Below are 15,112 nucleotides of genomic sequence, written 5' to 3'. Positions count from 1 at the left end.
TAACTCCATACCCAGCCCAAGGCATGCAAAAGCACACAATCAATATTTAACTGGATGAGTGAATGAACCACCAAATGCTGAATCTTTTAGGAACATTTTCCTAGAAGGCAGGAGAAAAACAACAAATTCCAAACTGCAGTACTGCAAGAGTTTAGACAATTCTCTATCTTAATTTTACTGACCATTTGAGCCCAACTAGCTCACCTGGGTTGTCATGTGGAAGAGACTAGACCTGGGGAGAACCCACCGTCCCACATCTCAGGAAACTTGCTGTCCCAGCCTAACCGGGATGGTTGATGACCTTACCTAGCACAGTCCATGCCTTGACAACACCCCCCTCCCGCCTCCGGCAGGAATAAGAGAATAACATGTTTTTCTGAGCTTTGAATGTTTTCTTTCAGCACCAAGACTGATTAATTTTTGTGGACTTTCTAGCTGTGTGAAAATCTCTTTAAATGGGACGACGTATTTTGGCTGGAAACCAGACCTGGGGCTGGGCTCTTATTTGGGCTGATGTATTACCAGGGTGTATATACTCGGGAATCATACATTTTGCTTTCTCCGGGAGTGGCTGTTGCTAACTATGGCATATTTTTATTATATTGAGCTGTACAGGATGACATTTTTTTCTTCTTCCATATGTTGTTAAGATCTTTTCTTTCCACGCAGACTTCAGGAATTTTCGGCCACTAATTATCTGGGGGCATCTTTATTTTTGAGGTTTCCTTTTGCAGACATTCTTGAGTTGTTTCTACTGTAGTTCTTTGGGAACCGTATTACAGGAATTTTTCTGTGTTTTCTTCTTATTTCTTTTTTCACTTCCTTCAAGTTTACCTATGCCTTGGGGAACATCTCTCCTCTGCCAATCCTCAAGGCCCTCACTTGTTTGAAAGCCAGGCTGTGGAATTTCTTGGCTCTGGCTGTCTTGACCCTCTTTTCTGTGAACCTAATTTTTCTTCCTGTTGGCTGGTAATAATTTCCAGTTTGCTGGTTATTGTTTCTGATGTCCTTTTTATAATTCCTTGAAGCTTGTGATTATAAAAAGGGGTTGATCCAAAATCTCCCTGTTTCTGAATTTCTGAGACATGCTTTGTGAATCATTTCTTTTCTCTATCCTTCCTGTTTTCTTCCATTTTATTCCATCTTATCACAGTAATTACTAATAATACCATCTGGAGGTGTCTGTTTTCATTTAATCACCTTTTTTTTCCTTTCCTGAATTAATTTATTAACTAGTCTACTATTTTCTTTCTTTAGGGGTTTGCCTGCCTTGTAACTCAGCGGCCCTCATGACTCCTCCTCTGCTTTGAATTTTAATAGCATTCTATTTTTGGAGAGGAAAAAAACGCGACAAATGTGAATGCAGAGGCTTGTAATTCATTCTAACCATATCTTTCCATTTTTGCCATAGAGAGTTGATTATTGAGGCTGAGTCCATGGCTATATCACCATCCGCTAGGTGCTATCTTCTTTGGATTTGAGACATGGGGGTACAAGAGCATCCTCACCCTTGAGAGTCCAGACCAATAAAGTGATATGATGTGATATGATACAGAATCTATCCAGAAGGAAAAAAAACTCTATGGGTAATTTAATTATCTGAAAATCAGTAAAGAAGAGCTACAAGTGATAAGGTACAAAAGAGAAGCACCTGGCTACCCGAAGGACTGTCTTCAGCTCACAGATAATCAAATCAACTTGGAAATCTTAATAACCAAAATAACCTACAGGCACAACAGACTCAGAGGTTTGGTGAGGCCAAGTGATTCCCCCATAAAACATCCCAAACACTATTTTCATTGACTTCAAGACACAGATACATGCTCAGAAAACCTTCAATAATGGAAGCATATTGGAAGGACACTGCAATAGCAATTCTCTCTCCTTCCCTCCCTCCTTCACCTCCCACCGCCTCTCCCCTACAGTGTCTGCTTTCTCTTGGTCTTTCCTGCTCAACTGCCCTCAGCAGGTACCATGCGACAGGGCTGGATCATAGGCATCCAAATAGAAGTTTTCTCTGGTAGGCAGCCTTCAGCTCCATCTGGTCCAATCAAAACAGCAGAAGTTGTTCTGCTCAAAGCCTAAAGCTCTGTAAGCCATAAAAAATTGCTAAGAGGCTACTTTTCTCGGAACGGAACTACATAACTGGCACCTTGGAAGCTGTGTAAGGAAAAATAAGAGTATGAACAGCTGATAAAACAAATAAGTGAACAAGAAGTTCTGACCAAGTTAGTTAGACAGGAGGTGGAAGAGGCCTTTTGAATGTTTCCTGTGACACGTACTGCTGCCTTTTGCCTCCATGCCTTTGGCTTTGATGTATGAGGTTGAACTAGAAAGTCAATATTTGACTATGTTTCCCTTACGAAAATGGCTATTTCATTGGCTTTGATTCAATATCTATTACTTGAAATACCATTGGCTTCTTCTGCCATCTTTCTGTATCAAATCCCTTTTCTCCAAGGCTCAGCCCAAATATTAGACCACCACACACCTCCCTCGAGACCCAGTTCCCCTCGCAAGTGTCTGTGTGCTAATTTACCACGACCCTAATCACTGCCCAAGGGGTATTGTAGGCTCTGCTTTTACATGGCTACTCTCAACTCCTAACCATGAGCTTCATTTTTGGACCCTCTCCCCACTTTCCCAACATCTGCCAGCACCACCTCTAGAACTGAATAGGACCTTCTGTTGGGTAGAGTAACAATTCATAGGTGACCTCACTTGGCAAAACAGAATTGAGGTTTCAGATACAATGAGGGTTCTAGTTGGCTGACCTGGAGATAGGGAGATTATCATGGTGGGCCCAGTCTAGTCACATGAGTGCTTAAAGGTAGAAGAAGAGGCAGAGGAGAGGGTCAGAGTGATGTAATGTGACTCAACCTGCCTGTGAAAATGGCAGAAGGGGCTACGAGCCAAGAAGTGCAGGCAGCCCCTTGATACTGGGAAAGGCAAGGAAACGGATTCTCCCCCAGAGAGTCCAGAAAGAACACAGCCCTGCTGGCACCTTGATCTTAGGCCAGGGAGCCCCTGTGTGACTCTTGACCTACAGTACGATAAAATAATGCATAGGCGTTGTTTTAAGCCACTCAGTTTGTGGTGATTTCTAAACCACGGCCATAGACAACAAACACAAATCTCAACAAATATTTGTTTAATTAACCGATCACAGTCATTTTTTAATCATTTTTTTATTTCTAAACCAGAATTAAATCAACTCAAATTTCACAGGATCTCACATTTAGAAGATTTTTATTTATGGAGATGAGCAGAAATGTAAATCTTCTTTCTTTTCATTGAAACACACACTCAAAACAATGTATATATTTTTAAAGGCTTAAGAAAGGAGGAGGATCATTTATCACCTCACCAAGATGCAATTGCTGTCATTCTCTCTTCCCTTCCATCCCTGATCATAGGCACGTATTATTTTACCCTGAAATCACAACAATCATAGCAGAAATAGGATTACATATCCTTTTACATTTGGTATCTTATGATTAATATATCTCATAGTTTGATGTGGTCCTCATAATTGTGATTAAATCATTACCTTGCATTCCATGAAGCTGGAGTGCCAGAACTTACTTTCCATTCATTCCTACTCGGTCAGTCATTGGGTTTTTTTCAGGTCTTTTTTCCTTACACTCAGAGAAAATACTGGAATTAGTCTTTGTTTTCCTTTAGCCTTTGCTTCTGCTGAGTTATCTTCACAGCTGACTTCCCCAATGGAGACAACTGAAAGGGTCACAGTAGTAGTGATGTCTCTCGATGGGTATCGCTAGAGAGATACCAGCAAGGCTGTCAGAAGTTGACCAGTTTCACAACTATTCTTGGAATTTGGGACTTCTCATAGTTGTGTGTATATTGTGATGGTTTTGTTCACTAGTCAGGTGACCATCCATTTGTTATGTCATTTGTTAAATTTTTATTGAGCAAAATATGCTTATGGCCTTTGTTCATTTACCTATAGTAAGAACTTGATTATTTTCTTATAAATAATACTTTAGAAAATGTAATTGTTAACTTTCTGTCAAAAGTGTCTACTTGTCTTTGGTCATCTGGTTGGCTTTTTAATTTTCCCTCTGGAGGGTTGGATTTGCTTGTTTGTATAAGTTTTTAGGAAAATCAAACCAAACCCAAACCCTAACAACAACAAAATGAAACAAATTCTATGTTATCTGAACTCTGTGAAGCAGGCTAGGCAATTCAAAACAAATGGGAACATTTGAAGTGGAGTATTATATGAATAACCTGTTATGCTGGCTTTCCATTTTAATCTGATAACTTATTCTATAATTTATAACATTAATAACAATTTATTATTTTTGGCAAAAATTCTGTGGCTTATTTAATTTTCTTTTATCTCCCAACAAAGCTGTAATTTGAAAATGAGCAAAAACCTTAAAATTAAATCAATTCAGGAAAACCTAACCTCTACTTCTGTATTACAATGTTTTTTTTCTGATTATAAAAATAGTGCATGTTTATTTTACAAAAATTAAAAATGACAGAAAGGAATTTAAAAGTAAATAGATTTCAACTTTAATCTCTCATCATCCAGAAATAACTCCTGCTACACTGAGGTACATTCTCTTTTGGTCTTTTTTGCCAAGTGTGTGTGCAACTGTATAAAATTTTAATAAATTCTTGATTATATCATTTTGCATCCTATTATTTCATGACCTGATTTTTTTTTCTGGTGAGCATTTTCCTGTATCATTAAATACTTTTGAACCAGCCATATAATTAAATAACATTATCTCCATGGGCTAATTAGGCCCTACCTTAGAAGCAGTTTGAACTCCTGAAGGAAGTCTTCACATTCCTTAGTGGAAGGATGAGTCCAATTTTTCTGCCCCTGGTCCCGAGATCAAATTCACAGAGCCTCCTGGGAGCAGCTGACAACAGAAACAGTCACCTTGTGTGTGAGAATGAGAGCTCTCCTTGTGGCCGCTCTAGATCTCACATCCCCATCCACCTCCTACAAGTCCTGGCACACTGTGTTCCAAGGCGCTACTTATTTTTAGAAGATGTTTTCCTCTTGTTTCTGCAGCTGTTTCTAATCACAAGCCTTGGGCACTCCATCCCAAAGAAACCCTGGCAGAGACAAAGGTGTAAAGAAGGAAAGGACAAGGCGCTTGTCAGAACTATCTTACACACCGTATTTACTGAAAAGGAATTTATCCACGGAGGAGAGCACATTTATTACTGCACTGGGACAAAAAAGAAGAGAGGATGCACAGCCAAGCAGACATGGCTTGAGTCCCCACACTGCCCCTAAACTGCCATCTGGGTGACCCGAGGGAAACACCTTCACTGGGCTTTAATCTTTTCTTCTGTTTAATAACAAATACACCACTAAATTATGAGGGTTAGATGATGAGGTAAAACTGCTCTGTAAATTGTAAGGACTATTTCTATACCTTCATTAGACAGGGAGAAGGAACTTCTAGGGCATTCTTCCTACATTTATACTTTTTGTTAATTATTTATGCTTTCACAAGTTATCAACAAGATAAACCAATCTATATACCTAAAACTCTAAGGAGATTTGATAATTTAAAAGGAATCAGAGTTTTGAGTAAAATTATGTTCAGAGCTGTCATAAATCCCCACATTTCAGTGGCTTAACACAAGAAATGTTGTGTGGCTCCTGTGAACATCCAACACAGGTGTTGCTGGTTGGCGACCAGTCTTCCAGGGACCTGGGCACCTTCCACATTGTGGCTCTGTCCTTGCCCTCTGGGGTTTCTGGACACTCTGCCTTCAGCCAGCAGATGAGACAAATGGAAGGAGGGAAAACACACACATCTACCTGTCAGTCACAGCAGCCAGAAAGTGATACTCATCATTTCATCATATCCCATTGGCAAGAATCCATGTCATAGCACACTCTGATGCTAAAGAAGCTGGGAAATACAGTCTAGGTTTGGTGAGTGGTTAGCCAGCCTGCCACATGTATTAGTATAATTATTAGGAGGAAACCTATGCCAAGAATAGATGCTAAGAGTGATCATTACCTAGAGTTTTGGGTTTAAAGTGAATGACATGGTTGTCTTTGTGGTCCCTTATAGTCTTGTTCACAGCACACTCTTACACTCTTATAAGTGTATGGCCTCATAGCATACTCATATGGTTTTGTTTACAGGGATCTTTAGAGGAAGACTACATTTGTTTATGCATTTGTTCATTGATTCTTCATTCATTAAAAAAGCATTAGTCAAGCCCATACTATGAGCAAGTAATCTATAGCCCTGAAAAACAACATACTGGAGGCCTAGAGTTCTCCCATTGTTCTGCAAGCTACAAGTGAAGAGCTACTATCCCCAAAGACCTCTGTTCCATTTTAACACTAACCCGAACACTAACCTGAAAATAGGCTGCTATCTCAGGTCTGGTCTCTGCCTCTGATAGTGTGTGGCCTTGGGCAAGTTACCTAGCCTCTCTGGGTTTCTGCTTTCTTATCTGTGAGATGAAGATGAATAAGAAAGTACCTGAACACAGCTCATACCCCACACATGTTAGCTCTGTGACCACCATCACCACATTTCTTCCATCCACCCTACGCTGCCCACCTATAACAACTCCTGCTCGAATGTGCAGTTTGGGGAATGGGCAAAGAATTTGTTATTCAAATAAATAACTTTTACTGAATGCACTAGCTGTGAAATCTGCCAGCGAGGATGTGAGAAGTGTGATTATTTCGATGATGGGAAATTGGAAAGAGAATGTTCTAAATCATGGCTTGCCAATCCTTTTCATCCAGATATAATATTAATAGGTATCATTTATTAAATACCCACTTCCTTAAAAACTGCTAAAGTGGGTCTTTATATAATCCTTTTTATTTAATCCTCACAGTAACCTCATGAAATAGGTGTTATTATCACTTGTCAGAATGAACAGCAATAACAACAAAGATGAGGATCAGAGGGGCTTGTGATTTGCCCAAAGTCACACAGCTGATAAACACCAGAGTGGAGATTTGAGCCCTGGGTGGTCCAGCTCCAGGTCTGTGCTTTGCCTACAGGGCACACTGCTTCCCAGCTCCTTTTAACTAAAGGGGCTCTTTCTTGGACATGGCAGGACAGAATCACAATATTCTCATGACACGTTACTGTTGTCAAATGCCATGCTGTCTTTTGATCCTCATATCACCCTATGATTAAGCAGGGCAGGAATTACCATCTGCCTCAGACACTGAGGAGCAACTGAGATTCAGGGAGGCCCCTCCATGTTGTGTGAGGGACTAGCAATAATAGCAAGCATTTCCTGAGAAGTACTTTGTATACATTTCTCATTTAGTGCCCATAAAAACTCCATGACACTAGTACCTTCATTGTCTCCATTTTGCATGTGCCAGGGCTGGCACTTAAATATTAGAATCCTGTGCCAACCAACTCACATGCAACGAAGAAGACAAAATTCAACATGTTCCCAAGCTAGAGACTGAGAAATACTGTCTCCCAGGCCCCTTGTCTGGAAAACAAAAACAAAAACATGTCTCCATTCAATAACTGCTTTCTGAGCATCTATTCTGTGACATGTGGCATGCTTAGGCAGGATAGGGACCTGTTTTCATGGGGTGACAGCTTAGTAGGAAAAAAACAGATAATAAACAAGGAAACAAATTGGTAAATAATACACTTTCTGATAGAAATGGCACTTAGGACATAAAACTGGCTAAAGGGGTAGAGGGGGTGGCTAGTTTAGATAAGGTGGCGATATCTGGCCAGGTGTCTGAGTGTTAATAAGCATCCAACACCCAGCCGCACAAACCTCTTGGGGAAGACAACTGGGTCTGAGGAAACAGGGAGTATATTGGCCTTGAAGTGTCTTAAGAAGAGTACAAAAGCTGGAGTGGCCATAGAAAACAGTTAACAATAGAGTAGTAGTAGAGATGAGAATAAGGAGAGTATGAACCATAGAAAAGCATGGCCAATTGTCACTTGGGAATATAGAAGCAAACATTTTACATTATAAATATTTAAAAAATCAAATCCAAGGGTGTATTAAAGAATACATTGTGTCCAAGGAGAGCAGATCCAAGGGGCAAAGGACAACTCAACATTAGAGAAATTCATCATGTCATCCACCACAAAGTTGAAGTAATATTAATGATCTCAATAAATATAAGAAGCATTCAATAAAATTCTGCATTCAGAATTAATTTTTTAAAATCTTGGTGAGTCAGAAATGGAATGGAAGTTCAGCAACAGAAAAAAAAGTATCAATCAGGAATCATCTGTAATTAAATGCTCAGTGATGGGGTCTCAGAAGCATTCCCACTAAAGATGAGCACAAGACAGAACCAATTGGAGTCATTGATACTAGTTATTATTGCCCAGGAAGTCAAAAAGGCAAGGAGAATAGACTTAAATCCTAGAAAGGAAAAACAACAACAACAACAACAACAACAACAACAAATCCTTTTACTTTTTGCAGATAATATGACTGCCCACCTAAAAAAAATCCAAGGGAACCAAAAGAAAACTATCAGAATTAGTAAGAAAATTCAAAACTATAGAGAAACCCATCTATATACTTAATCCAATGGCTTCCCAATATACTAGAATTAGCAGAATAATAATTTTTAAAAGAATTCAATTTATACAAAACCCACAAATATAATTTTTAAGTATGCAAGATCTATTTGAAGATAAAATAACTTAAGAACCTAGATAAATGAAGTTGTAAACCTGATTGGAGAGATTTAGTATTGAAAATACACCATTTTCCCCCCATATTTATTTATCAATGCAATTTCTACATTCAACAGCATTTCTTATTCGGGTCTTATCCTACCAGATGTCAAAACACACAGTAAGCTTTTGTAGTAAAATGGTCAAGTATTGGTGCAGATATTAAGAAATAGATCAACGAGACAAAATAATAAACCCAGCACCAAACTCAAGTGTTTATGAAAATCAAGTATACCATCAAGTTGATAGTTCAAATTAGTAGAGAAACAACAGACTAATCCACAAGTGAGACTGGACCAATTAGCTATCCTTTTGGGAAAAAATTAAAGTGCACACTTAGATAAAGGATTACTACCCAGAACGTAAAGAGTTTCTAACAAAGCAAAAAGAAAAAGACAAGTCAATTATAAAAATTTGTAAAGGAAATAAAAGGGAATTTACGGAAAATTAATAATTCACACACAGTAGTCATAAAGAGCTGTATTAGTGAGAGAAAAGAGAATTATTTAATGCAAAATAAAAAGATTAGTTGGTAAAAATGTGGAGAAACAGACATTCTCATATACACTATATGTATAAACTGATGAAGGCACTTGATGAAGGCCTTTTGAGAACATCCATCAAAATTTCAAATGTACATATCAAATGACCCAGCTATTCCCCTCCTCAAGCTCTTTCCAGAAAAAAACAGTTGTTTGTGTGCCCCCACGCAACTCATTGTTCAAATTTATGTACATAGATCCAAGAATGCTCATCATGGGATTGTGTACAGTAGCAAAACACCAAAAACCTAATTTACTATTAATAAGAAGGAGAATAGGTAAGTAAATTATGGTAGAAAATCCCTTGCTCAAAAAGCAGAGTGCAGTAGAGATATGGCAACAGGAAGATCTCCAAAATATATTACTTAGTGGGAAAAGCAAGCAACAAAAATGATACGTGATTAATATGTATACGAGTGTAAATGCATCAAGAGGAGAGAAGAGTGTATACCACGCTTCCTCTAGGGTGGGGAGGAGCGGGGAAAAGAGAGCTCCACTCTCCTTATATATCACATCTGTCATTTGGCTCTTCTACCAAAAAAACATTTGAATTATTATATCATTTGAGTAATGTCTGGAAACGTGCACTAGGCATCATCACTATTACTGTGTGATGGGAGGACAGGACAAAAGGGAAGACGGAGGAATGAAATGCTGATTCTCATCTCTCAGGGTTTAGGGTCCCTGACCTTGAGATTCAGACCTGGGGAGAGGAAGAAAGGAAGGAAGGGATACAAATAGTGTGGAGAGGGCGCACATGGAAGGTGCCCACTTCTTGGTCACTGTGTGTCCCCTGGGTGCTGGGTGGCTCTGCTTCAGTGTCACTGGTCAGTGGGCAATCTGAGCCATCTCCAACACCTCCACCATTCATCACTCTCACAAGGGACATCAAGATGCCTTCCTATCATGATGACATTGGCCTGCATACCCTCTTTATACATAACTCAAGGATTCTGAATAAGCAAGGACTAAGGTATCTGGTCTGGCTTTCTCAGGGCAGGTGCCTTTCTCAGATACTTTGACTGCCTGGCTTACCACCCCCACCTGCAACCCCAGCTGCACGAGCACAGATGGGGAAAAAATTTAATTTATACCAAACTCAATACATGGCAGCTCATAAATCAGCCCTTAAATAATCACGAGCCTGTGGGACTCAATACTTAGGACCCCAAAATAAAATTCAGAATTGCAATGCCTCTGTAACCATTATTACGTATTAAAATAATTAGCGGGCATAATATTTTGCGGTTATCAAGTACTTCCAATTTATTATTTAAAGGATCTTTACACCAGCCCTGTCGGTTGTACGACACAGGGATTATTTTTCTATTTCATCAGTTAGGAAACTGAGGCCCAGAAAGGGAATGTAATTGCCCAAAACTTCATCACTACTAAGAGGCAGCAAAGACTGGATACAGGCTTTCTGACTCTAAAATACATGCTCTTTCTACGTAAGTCCCGCTCATTCCAAAATAACCAGTGCTACCACATTTATTCAGGATCTATCCTGGGAAACTTAATGCTCAGGAGCATTGTCCCTACCCCAGAAATGAGGGCATCTGAAGCCCCTGCACCAGCCCCCAGAGCGGCTCTCTGAGGCTCCTCACCCTGGGGTTCACCCTAGATTCCAGAGGTCCTCACCTCAGTGAAGTTGCTCCTCATCTGACTCACTGGGCTTCTCTGCCCCTAACAGACTAGAAATAGAGAATCTGAGCGGTAGGATGGGGGCAGGAGGAACCTTTGAGACACAAGCTGTGCTATTCTCATTGTTTTTACTCAAACATGAATCTTTGTTCTCCTATGCAAATTTTGAGACGTTGGTGCCAATCTGTTCTGAACAAAAGAATTTTGGTCTGAAAAAAACAAAATTTGAGATGGGAAGTCTGGCTTTCCTAGTTGCTCTTTTGAGCATCTGCCTCTCCCCACACCCTCCCCACCACGTTGGATGTCTCCCAAAGGTAGACGCGAACTTTGAGGAAAACTTCTTGGGCTGCTTACCAGTTGCAGAAGTCAAGGAGGATTTGTCAAGGTTACTAAAATAAGCAACCTTACAAAGCTTGGCAAGTTGAACCAGCTGACCCTAAGGTCCTCCCTCGACACCTCAAAGATCTTAGGGTCCTTGGTTTCAATGGATATTTATCCAGGCCTTACCCTCTACTTCTTCTAAATGGAGTTGTCCATTGGCTTTATAGTCACAATATTATACTAGCGACACTATTTTATGTTTTTTAAAGATTTATCTATTAATTTTAGGAAGAGAGAGAGATAGCAGGGGGAAGGGGCAGAGGGAGAGGGAGAGAGAGCCCCAAGCAGATTCTGTGCTAAGGGTGGAGCCAGACACGGGGCTATATCTCATGACCTTGAGATCATGCCCCGAGCTGAAACCAAGAGTTAGTAGCTTAACCAACTGAGCCACGCAGGCACCCCAATGACACTATTTTAAATATAATTTATTTAGCAAATAATTATTTAACTGAAGTGTGCTTTCCCCATGTCATTTTCTAATCCTCAGCCAGAGACCAAGAAAAAAAAGTGTACACGGACCAAATTCTTATTCTACCTACACTGAACATAATAAGCATCTATACATATTGATATACAGATTTTCTGATCACTTCAATTGCCGTATAATAGTTCATTCATGGTTATACCTAAATTTGCTTAATATTCTGTTGTTGAACACTGAACTTGTTCAGAATTTTATTGGAATTATAAATAATGCTTCGATGAGCATCTTGGTGCATAAGGCTTCCTTACCTTCTATTTAGTGATTTCTTTTAAAATTCTAGGAAGGAAAGTACTGCGTTGCAGGACACAGGCATCTTTCTAGTTCTTCTCATAGGTCTGACTAACAAACTTAACCAACTCACCTGAATATTGGACATTGATTCGATTTTGCTACTACTAATTACATTAGTGGTTATTTTCGTATTATATTTTCTTTGTCAATCCTTTGTTCAGTTTTATCTGCCTTAAGACAGCCTCATTTATCTTTCTCACAATCACAAAGAAGGAGGCATTTTAAAACATTTAGAAGGATTCATATTTAAGCTCAGATGAGAACAACTTATCACCTACCAGCTCATATGATAAATATCAAATAAAGAAGTCAGCCTATATGTGCCATTTTCAGTAATGGATTTTTCTCCTTGCATCAAAGGAATGAGTTTTTGTATCCAAATGCCTCCCTCACTGATTTCATATGCCTGAAGGAAGTATGGCTATTGAAACAAAAAAAAAAAAATTCCAAACCCCAGTGAATCAGAATCTCCAGGAAGGGCTTGGGAATCTGTTTTGTGAGGGTTGGAGTTGGGTTCAATTTTAAATAAACCTCCCTAGTGATTCTTGTCATCAGGGAAGTTTGGAAACACCTGCATTAGACCTCGGGTCAATGGATGAAGGCCACCGGGAGTCAGATTTCTGCTCACCTGAGAGAATTCATGAACAATCAGGCCCATCTAGTGGTGAAAAGGCTGCCTGGGGTCATCCCCTGTCCCTGGAGGTGTCTGCAGTCCAGACAACCAGAGCCAGCTGCCCTCCCACCCCCACCAGGAGGCTCCAGAGTGCATCACAGAAGCTCTGGTCCCCTGCGAATCTGGGAGCCCCCTCCCACCACAGCTCCAGGGCTCCCACAGAGCGCCTCACAGGAGCGGTGGGACTAGGGGTCTTAAAGTATCCTTTCCAACCACTGCTTGATTCTGCAATTTCAAATAATAAAACAAATAGTTCACAAATGTAGCTCTGAAATTTTCCTACTCCCCTTTCCAAGAAGACATAATACAGACTTGATCTGAAATAGAACTGGGAAGGGAAAGCTAGTCGAGACTCGCTATTGTCAGGATATTCCAGGTCTCTCTACCACCTTCCCCTCTGATGCTCAAATCCCCTTTATGACACCCCAGTAAGTGGCCCTCCAGCCTCCAATGAGGACTCGGTGACTGAGTACTCCCTAATTCCATGACAACTCTTTCACAGGATCATGAAAATCATCCTTTACCCACACTTTATACTAAACTGGGGGAAACTGAGTCACAGGCATAGCTGGGGCTAAAGACCTGGCCTCTTGGCTTATGTCTAAGTCCCTGGCCTCTTGACTTGGCCCTTGCTGTGAGTTCACCATGTTGTATTTGCTTGAGGAGTAAGGGAGCTCAAATCTGAGAACCTGTCCTCTAAAGGACTAAACTCCACAGTGCTTTGGTTAGCCCAGGTACCTATGTAGATTCCAACTTTCTTGGAAACTTCTTATTAAGCCATCATTCATTACACTGAACGTTCAGCAAAATGTGAAGACCTGTGAAACATGGGGGTCAGGGGGAGCAGTGAAAAGGCGACAGGTCACAGCTTGCACCCGTTCCCCAACTATCCTCTAACCACTTCGTTCTTCAGAGCCAGAGCGGGTGCGGATCTGCAGCATCATCTGGAGATGCAGCATCACCCCCACTCCACCCCAGCCCTACTGAATCACAATCTGCACAAACTCCCCAGGTGATTACTAGGCAAAGCACATTAACATTCCAGAAGCACTGCTCTAGAGCACTCCTAGAGATAAAGAACATCATTTAATAATTTTTATAATAAAAGTAATAAAAGCCCATTGTAGAAAATTTGGAAAGCATCCCCCCTCCCCACTCCCATTGTTTAGGGAGGAAGATGGAGGCGGAAGGCAGCTTGAATGGGAATAGAATCAGGCTCCTGCACATGATGATGGCAAAACCTCTCCCGCTTCTTTGTGTACTTATGGGGGGCAGGCACTCTAAACCCAAAACGACTGGTCTGGGGTACAGCCAAGACTGGTCTGGTGGGCAGCCAAGCGATGAGAGGGGTGGAGAAAGTTGCTAAAAAACCTTGACTAATGACACGCAGCACTCACAACTTTGTGGGCAGGAGCAGTTCTGTTAAACTATGGGGCAGGTAGGAAAACGTGTCCCTTCTTCCCCATGCCTCACATCTGGACTGAGTCTGAGGGTCCTTTGGGAGGAGCTGTGCAGACCAGATGGCTCAGACTGAGAGCCCCACTGAGGAAAGGAAGTGACCCTGGAGGGAGGACAGGCCCCTTCCCTGCCTGGGGTCTCAAAGACTGTAGAGATTCCAAGGGAGTTGCTAGGAGATGAGGGAGCTTTTTATGACAGATCAGGACATGAAATCTGTTTACCTGCCCTTGAATCTGGGAAAAGCAGAGGCAGAGCAGAAGGGGATTCACCCCACACTCAGCCTCTCCCACCCCCCTTCACCCTCTAGGGCTAGGAAGGTTTCCGGCCAATGTTCACAGTACTTTACCCCATGAACACCCTATCATCAAAATGCTCCCACGTGGTTAAAGATTCTTTGAAAGCATCATTAATAAAGACAGTATCACTACCACATTTTTAAAGAAGCATTTCCCATTTTGGACTGCTATATTATTTCTATTTTCACTGTTATATGTGGTGTTGCAATAAACATCTTTATTCACACATCTTTGTCTATATACCTAATTATTTCTTTTTTTTATTAAGTTTTTTCTTCATTAAGGTGAACCATACATATAGAAAGGCACATAAATCAAAGGTGTATAGCTTAATGACTTTTCACAAAGCAAATACCCCAGAGAACCACTGCCCACATCAAGAAATAGAAGATCACCAGAACCCCTACTCCTCTTGGGTCCCATATCCCATCACGACACCTCCTCCCAGGTAACATTACCCTAATCTTTAACACCAAGAGACTGAATTTCATATAAATGCAAATATTTATATAATACCATATTTATAAGTTGTATTTATATAGTATATAAAACATATATTTATGTTTCCTTATTTCTATTATATAAGTATATATTTATATGTTTACTTATATTTTTGTATTTGTACATCTTATGTACATTTA

At 40.4% G+C, this 15,112-nt stretch overlaps 1 long non-coding RNA gene across 1 annotated transcript; it reads right to left on the bottom strand.

Moving 5' to 3' along the window:
- Positions 1-3,232: 3,232 nt before the first annotated feature.
- Positions 3,233-14,335, bottom strand: LOC144322529 (uncharacterized). The gene is made up of 4 exons (XR_013388158.1): positions 14,115-14,335; positions 4,785-4,898; positions 3,551-3,778; positions 3,233-3,433 (listed from the first exon to the last, which is right to left on the bottom strand). It is a non-coding gene; the product is annotated as an uncharacterized LOC144322529 (long non-coding RNA).
- Between the last annotated feature and the right edge of the window lie 777 nt (positions 14,336-15,112).

The sequence above is a fragment of the Canis aureus genome, chromosome 10, assembly GCF_053574225.1.
Source record: "Canis aureus isolate CA01 chromosome 10, VMU_Caureus_v.1.0, whole genome shotgun sequence".
In the NCBI taxonomy this organism is placed as follows: domain Eukaryota; kingdom Metazoa; phylum Chordata; class Mammalia; order Carnivora; family Canidae; genus Canis; species Canis aureus.
Note: the sequence above shows the minus strand (reverse complement) of the source record. Positions and strands in the feature narration are given on the sequence as shown.